This window comes from Lissotriton helveticus, chromosome 1_1, assembly GCF_964261635.1.
Source record: "Lissotriton helveticus chromosome 1_1, aLisHel1.1, whole genome shotgun sequence".
Lineage (NCBI taxonomy): Eukaryota > Metazoa > Chordata > Amphibia > Caudata > Salamandridae > Lissotriton > Lissotriton helveticus.
The window spans coordinates 1,393,493,410-1,393,502,476 of NC_136057.1; positions in this window are offsets into that span (position 1 = coordinate 1,393,493,410).

Sequence of the window (9,067 nt, forward strand, 5' to 3'; positions counted from 1 at the left end):
CAGTCTGAGCAATACCAAGTGAATAGCAGAGATGTTAGATCATTAGAGTTAGTAGTAAGCGCAAAATGGCCGCCAAAGCTAAGGAAACAGCTGTAAATTGAATAAAAACGAAAAAAATAGTTCCATAGGGAAGATAAAGTCACCTTTCACTGTGATAGCGAAGCGCCGTCATTTCCTGCAATTTTGGGACGTTTTGGTGAAGTATGTCCGCTGCTACAGGCAAAAATGCGCGATGAGCGTGCTGTTCAGGAAGGCGCCGGCAGAGGCATCAAGATGGCGGTCGCGGCGGTGGTGGAGCCGCGACCGGAGCAGAATGAAAGTTGCCGGGCGGGGAAGCAGAGCCGGAGAGCAGCGAGGGACTGCTCAAATGCCTGAGGTATTCCGCTGCCGTTTGCGTTGCAGCATGTCTTCAAGGGAAGGCTGGGGCCGCCGAAAGTCCTCGGTGAGAACGGAGCCTCACCCCGAGGCGTCCATCCGTCTTGGGCGCTTAGCCACGCCCCCCGACATTCTCCTTACTAATCATGTAGACACACCAAGTATTATAGTGGGCGATGATTTTAATTGTAACTTCGAGCCCATCATAGGGTTTGGTGATGTATTTGGAGATGAGGACATGGCCAATAATATTCCATCCATATCTTATACAGAGGGAGTGCGTTGCACGACTTTAGCTGTGCAAATAATGAGATTAGTATCAGTACACGGACTGAGGGCCTGTAATGGTCGTTTCCCATCCGATTCTCCAAAGGCTCCAACCTATATTAAAAATAACTCCCACAGTCGTATTGATTATATCCTGGTATCTTTCGACATTTGGCCCTATCTGACAGATTTTGAAATTGTGTCTAGGTATGAAAGTGACCACCGGCCGCAACAGCTGTTAATAGATTACCGATTGGTTCCTAGTAACAGTCCAACTATGGAGTATTATTCTATGGATAATCAATCTCACGATGCCCCATTAATGAGTAACAATAGGCGCTCTCTTAAATGGGCTAGCCTATTGGGCAATGGGGATGCACTTTCTAGCATTTATCTACTCTTTGCAGATACATTTGCAAGACACTCATCTCAACCAGTAGAGGGCAATGACTTTATTGATCTGCATACCGGGACTCTTCACATCCCTTGTACCATATGTATCGAAAATGCCCCAAAAAAAGAGGTTACAAAAAATTAGTTCTGTTGGGACCAAACCTTGGTACAACAAGGAGTGTCGTCTATCCAAGAGTTCACTTTTAGAGGCAATTAAAAACAAAACACCGGATGTGATTAGGACCCTAAGGAGTGAATATAGGCGGATACAGAAAATCGCTAGAGTTAACTGGGACGAGGACTGTTGGGAGAACATGTTGTTAGCTGCTAAGGCCAAGGATAATGTGGGTTTTTGGAAACTAGTTGCAAATGAGAAAATTGGAGATAAAACGCCAGATGGTGTGTTTATTGAAGAACAAACTTGGGTTAATCATTTTACCCACTTATATGAAGCTCCAGGAAATGAGGAGTTAGTTAAATTGCCCATGGATTGTACCAAGCACAAATACCATGGTGTTTAGCCTAGAAGAAACTGAGCAAGCTATTAGCTCAGTTAAAAATGGTAAAGCGCCAGGTCTAGACAAAATACCTGGGGACCTGTATAAGCACGAGATTGGAGTTTGGGCACCCTACTTTAATCAGCTTTTTAATATATTCGTTTCCGGTGTAAATTTACCCGATAGCTGGAGGGGCGCAGAAATTATTTTAATTTTTAAAAAGGGAGATAGAAATGATCCTTCTAACTATCGTCCCATTTGTCTTTTAGACATTTTACAAAAAATATTTTCGAGGCACCTTTTATCTCGTATGAATTTGTGGATTGATGAGAATGAGATCTTTACTAAATTCCAAGCAGGTTTTAGACGTAATACTAGTACAATTGACCAAGTTTTTAGATTTTGTTGTATTTGTTGGAAATATGTATTTTTATTAAAGTGACACATTTATGTAGCTTTTGTTGACCTTAGGGCAGCTTTTGATTCAGTTTTGCGGGATCGTTTATGGGATTGTTTGTTTGCGCTGGGATTACCAGCTTGTTTACTCGAGCAGATTAGAAGATTGCATGACAACAATTTTGCAAGAGTACGTTGGGGTCCAAATGGGGAGCTAACCAAACCTGTTCCAATTAGGCGGGGAGTCCGCCAAGGGTGCGTGTTGGCTCCCACTCTCTTTTCTTTATTTATTTGTCAATGACATTCCGGCTTATTTAGAAGAGAGTAAAAATGATTCGCCTAAGCTGAATGGAGTGAGGGTTCCCGCACTCTTATTTGCGGACGATACTATCCTGATCTCGCAAACTCCCATTGGTCTGCAAAGCCTTTTAAATTCCTTCAAACTGTACTGTGATAAGAAAGGCTTAGAAATAAACACAAAAAAGACCAAATGTATGGCCCTTAACCCCCACAAATCTTTTAAGGGCCATTTCTTTCTTAATAGTCAAAAACTGGAACTTGTGTCAAATTTTTCCTACTTGGGTGTTTCTCTAGACTCAAAAAACTCATGGAGAACGCAAATTGAAAAAAGTAAAACCATTTTTAATCAGAGCACCCGACCTATTGTAAAGCGACATGGGGCAAGCTTAAATAAATCTATTACACCAGCACTTGAAGTGTTCAAATTTAAGGCCCAGTCTGGGGCCTTATATGGTGCTGAAATCTGGGGCATGAATGCGGGGAATCTTTTTATGAAAAGCGAAATTAACTTCTACAGAAGCATTTTGAGATTGCCCAAACGTACCACACTTTTACCCCTTTTTTTAGACTTGAACATGAAATGCACGGACCACCTTGCAGTACTTCGTCCTCTCTTATTTTGGGTTAGACTTTGGAGTACTCTAGAACTTGCAGATTATAAAGATGGCCTTCTAGAAGTGAAGAACCTTGATGTCTGCAATTCTAATCCTTGGTTGAAGCATGTTAAAACCTGGCTCTATCGAATAGGCCTCATACATTTCTGGGAAGATCCGGCATGTTTGATACAAAGTTGCAAGAAACATGTTAAGGCAAGATTCTGGTATTATATATCTCACAACTCCTTAAATGACCATCCATGTGGCTCCATTACTAGTAGTTTTCTTGCTTTTAAAGTTTCACCACACTTTGAGGAGCTTTTAGATGACATACAACCTCCACTTGCAAAAAGTCTGTACCTAAAACGTAGATATGGAATACTCAAAACGAATGTAGTCTTAGCAAGATGGGAAATGCCTACAGGGCTACCGAATAGTGCAAACTGTACGTGTTGTCAGTTAAATTTAAGAGAGGATGACAAACATCCGCATATGACTTAGCAAGGAGACGATGGATTAAGCCCTTATGTAATGCCTTAGGTATCCGATCGTATGTGGAAGCATATAGGATCATTAAAACGGATACTAGTCGTCTTATTGTATTCTGTGTAAGCAGATTCTTACTGGCTGTAACTGTAAGTTACTCACGCAAGAAGCGGGGGTTGGAGTTTTAGATGTTTAGTAGGGTGCATTCTGTGTAGAGGTTAGGTTGTTCTGATTGTTTGTGGTATACTGCTGAGTAGTTTGATCGGATCATTCTCTTCGGTACCACACAAAAGCGTTTTTTAGATCTGTATCTTAACCTAATTTTATATTTTAAGGGCCTTTTTAACTGATGAATTGTATTGTATCAATGGATGAATTGTATCGTATTTCTGCTTCCCACGGCATATCATGTACTCATTCTTGTATTCACTGTGTAAAATGTATTGTTGTTTTATATGTATCTTTTATGGCCAGAATGTGCCGAAATAAAGATTAAATGAAAATAAAGAATACATATGTCAAGAAAGGTTCTCAAAGGAGATGCAAATAAAAAGCTAAATCTACAGAGAACATAACACTCAACGTTTTTTTTCGGTTAGGCTGCTTCTTTATTATCAATAATAAATGTATCTGTGCCTACAAAATCTGAGGATGGGTTTTACCGTTTCCAAAAGAAACAGGCGATGGCAAAGCCAATAGGTCTCGCCTATGGGTGAGCTGCTGGCTTTGGCAATTGGATGGGGGTTGTGAACGGGAAGGAGGATTTATTAGTAAGTGTGCTTGCGCTTAATAACTTACAGTTAGAAACTTGTCTCGATTTTCACTTTACTCCTCACACAAGCTGCGGCAGAAGGAAGGAGCCAGAGCCAGAACCAGGTTTTCACGCTGACCGTGGAGGCGTGTGAGGAGACGCAAGGAGGACGCCGGCCGCTTCGGACCTCAATCACCCTGTTCTCTGTGTCCTGCTTGCGCCCCCCCCCCCACTCTCCACACACAGCGAGGGTGCAGGGGGCACGGCGCCTCATCAATCTGACTCACGGATACCCGGGGGAGCAGCGAGTTTCGGCGCAATTGAAGATGCGTGCCTCCCCTGCGTGGAGGCGGGTGCTCAGTGGCCGTAGGCTGTGGCCCAGAATTGTTCCAGAATCGTTCCAGGGACGTTGGGGTGATTGCTGCCAGGAGCAGGTCCCCGCAGCAGGTGCCTTTGCGACTGCCATCAAGTGGCGGTAAGTGGAAGGTGGAAAGTGGGAAGCAGCGGTGAGTGGGCAAGACCTGTTTTAGATCCGGTGCAGCCGGCACCTGTGTGCTACCCGCCTCCCCAGTTTGCCTCTCTAAAAACTTGCCCAAAGACTGTCCTTCTGCCACTCCTTAGCCACGCTGCTGAGAGGAGACGAGGAGAGGAGAGGAAGGTAGAAAGAAAAAGATAAGATACAGATTAACTTCAGACCCCTGGGAGAGATCAAACAACCGTGCCTTCCTCTGAAGGTTTCACTCCAGCAAATCAATTATTTAAAGCCCCCATTTGAACAATCACTGTTATAGCAAACTCAGCTCGCCGGACAGATATATACCCGTCCAGCGCTCAGTGTCCCGGCTCAGCGACCTGTTTGAACTATACAGTGGCTGGCAAAACGCTACATTCCTGCAAAAGAGTGGCAAGAGTGTGGGCCCAATAAATTGGGAAATGCGGTCAGGGAAAGTAAGAAGGGGTGACAAGAAAGACGAACACCCGCAAGCCCCAGCCCCAGCCCCAGACAAAAACAGGAAGGACAAGGATGAGGATAAGGAAGGACTGATGATTGATATTACAGCTCAAAATGATAACCCTTCACACATTTCCTCAGCATATCCTGGCACGCGAAATATAGAGGGCAAAGAAGAAATAGAAGCAACAGAAGTACGGCACGAGTGCGGATCGATAACAGATGTACCACTTCCCACGGCAAACATCTTGGAAACCACAGAAAAAAACTCCGTAGAGGCCGCCCCACAACCCACGTGCGATGGTAGCAAGAAGGCAACCCGTGCGGCAACTCGCACGGTCCTCAACAGGCATTACTCCTGCCCGAGTAGCAGCAAACGAGCACCGATTACGGACTTCTTAAAGGTTGCTATTAAAGCTACGGAGGAGAACCGCAGTGGTCTTGTCTCGAAAGTTCCTAGTCCTATTAACCCAAGCTACAACAATGAAGCCCTCATAAATAAAAATGATGCAAACTCGTCCACATTAGGGGACAGAAAACCAAGAAATAGTGAAGTGGAATGGTTAGGAAAAAAAGACCTCCGGAACGCAAGATCGGACACGTTGGGTGACAAAAATCAAGAAACACAGAGCCCAGAACAATTAACCCCGGAAATTTTCGACCTTCCGGAGACCAACCAACAGAAAAATTCCCAGGTAACTGAGGTTTTAATCCATTACCACTCATCTCATCTGGATCTGCCTTATTTGTCACAAGAACATCAAACTTCACCAGGACACAGTGGTCATAAAGGCCTAAGTGCCCAAGTCAGTCACATTGAATACAATTTAGCACATCAGCACAACAAATCCACGTTGAGTCCCCTGGGTATATTATACCTACAGAAGGGGGCCCAACCCCCCACTAGTCAGGGGAGAGCCAACGCAAGCTTTGCCATTCCAGGCCACCTTGATTCATCTTTCCAAAGGCTGGAAAATGAACAACACCCCTCTCTGGATAACCAAAATGACACGCCGAATCGCCAACTAAACCAATTAGGATCAGTCTTTCCGTCACCATTTATCCTAAAAAAGGCATCACCTATTGGGTCCTCAGGTAGTTTGAGCGAACCATCCCCAAGGCATTCGCCCCACTGGGATTACCGTGCCAGCTCAGCTTCACCAAAGTCTCCAGTTTGGCCTCACCTGTTAAGTACATTGGACACAATAGGCAAAGCAATGACCCTTCACGCAGACAAACTGGACACTCAAGTAGACTTCCTAAATATTCTCACAATTCATGTTCAGGGGGTCGAACAAAAACTATACAGCTTTAACGAGATGATCCTGAAGGTGCAGCGCGACCGGGAAACCGCTTTTCAAATGTGCCACTGTCATTGTACCCGAATAATCGATAAATTAGCCGCCGTCCCAACTATACTTACTGAACTACTGGGTACAACAAGGGAAGTTTCCTACCATCCCCGCAACAGCTGCAGAGAAAGAAAAAGCAACATCAACTGAGAAAGAAAATGCAGTCTTAACGGATATCGACCTGGAAGGTCCCAATCCCCCAGTGGGGCAAAAAAGTAGCAAAACAGAGTCAACCCCTGTATCGATCAAACCTACTAAATTAATAACACCTACACCCAAGTAACCAAATGTTTGCGACAACTTAAGCGCCCAGGATCCTCCTATCCAAGAACAATGCAACCAGTTGTTGGAAAGTCATCTAAAAGTACCAACGCTTTTATCTAAGCGAGAGCGAAAACGACTAAGAAAGTCCAGAAAGCGCAAACAAATAAATCAGGTTCAAGACTCATTCCCAGCAACATCAGTTGAAAACGGAACACACCAAGAAGACAATACATTCCAAAACCACATGGAAGTAGCAACCCCTAAGGAGCAACCGATCCCACTTTCAAATCTGCCCAATACCTCAAACCACAATACAAGGGAGTCACCCTCGCTAGAGAAAATATACAGTTTATTTAAACCTGTAGCAAGAAAGGAAAAACACAAACCAAAAACTCAGGCTACACAATTATCAGAGAGATGCTCCAAATCGGCAACAAGGAAAACAAACCAGGGAGTGTCTATCTTGGCTGAAGAAATCAGCACAGACGCAAGCCAAGTTGTAGAAACAATCAGGAGAGGCGAAACCCACCCACAGAAAAACACCCTGGAACCTCGAGATTTACCCCAGATCATCGGAGAGCCTTTAGCGGAGAAGAAAACGGAAAGGAGCTTAGATAACGAATCGGAGTACGATCCCCCAGTTAACAATAAATTGGTTTTCAATCCACTATATTTTTCAAGAGGAACGCATGACATTCTAAATAGAAGTGTCTTGCTTAGATTATTTCAAGCTCTTCCATCTCTAAGCCACATAAACACCAAATATATTGAAAGTATCGAATTCAATCAAAATCCGAGTTCCACCGGTCAAGAAGCCACAATAGCTACATTTATTAACAAAATGTACACCAACCAGATTTGGCAGCAGAAGGTTACGTTTGCCAATTGGGGAATCGAGTTAAAAAAGATAACCCCCCCTTATTACCCAAGTCCATTACAATCGTCTCCCATTACTGTGAGTCTTTTAAAAGGGGCAAAATGCCCAGATAATCACAGTCAAACAAGGGATACAGTGCACTCGGCCAGGAAAATCACCATTGCTTTTGACCATCGAGAAGCCGGTAAGTTTTCGGGCCCTTGGGTCTCAAACACAGAAGGCACACGCTTGGGAATTGCATGAACCACCTCACCAATAGCTCCAGTCTCACACCAAGGTTGTAACATCTGTTCATGGAACGTGCATGGCCTCTACTCAAAATTAGAAGACCTTCATTACACAATACAAAATTATTCTCTTCCAAGAATCCTGGCAGTTAACCTCATCTCCAATAACTGGTTTTAAGGAATTCCTGAACCCGGCTAAGAGAGCTACTAAATATGGAAGAGCAAAAGGAGGTCTCTATATTTTTATTTTAACAGAAATTCCATGGCACGCTTCGATCATAGATTTAGACTGTTCATGGATGTTGTGCGTCAAAATAGTCGTCTCGGAGTTCCAGACCCCGCTCATTCTTAACATTTATATTCATCCTGCATCCAAATAAAAGAAAGCACGAACTGAACAAATAATTACCTCATTAAGAACACTAAAGCTTGCCTATCCAGATGCTAAGACCATCCTGTCGGGTGATTTCAATATGAATCTACAATATACTAGGTGCAGGGGTAAAACGGAGGCCACACCAGCCATCAACCGACGGGACACAGATGGTAAGAAATGCGCAGCCCGTCTGAAAGACCTTTCAATGTGTGTACTTAATAGACAAGGCCCGACTGATCGGCCCGCAGCATACACCAGGGTTACACAGAAAACACGATCTACCATTGATTATACCTTTACGGATTACGACCTTCTCCCGTACATTGCGTATTTTCAGATAAAAGACAGGGCAGAAAGTGATCACCAGCCGCAAACTTTTACTCTATTAAAATCTTTTACAACCCCAGAGAAAGCAAAGGCCCTATCATCTTTAACACAATGTTATAACCTAAAACGCCTCCGCTGGAATAAGGATAACATTGTGGCCATCACAAGCACCTATACCAGCCTTTTGGAAAGACCGAACTCCGAAACACTGACCATAAAAGCTTGGGAGTCCTTTATTTATGAAATTAATAAAAAGTTCTCTAAAAAATATTTTCAGAAATTCAAGTTTTAAAAATCATAAAAAATTTAAAATCTGAGGGAGCTCCAGGCCCGAACGGTCTACCAAATGCCCTGTTTCGGCAAGATCCCCCAGTCTGGTCTCAAGTCCTGACTCCTCTTTTTCCTAAAGTTACAGTTGACAGCTTAATCCCTGAGTCCTGGAGAGGAAGCATCCTCAATCTAATCTATAAGTCGGGTTCCCGTTCGGATCCCTCCAACTACAGGTTGATTGCGCTGATAGATGTGGAGGCGAAAATATATGCATCTAATCTCTTGGTAGAGCTAGAGCCTTGGATTAGTCATACAAAACGTATTCCTCCAACGCAAACTGGATTCCGGCCGGGATGGGCAT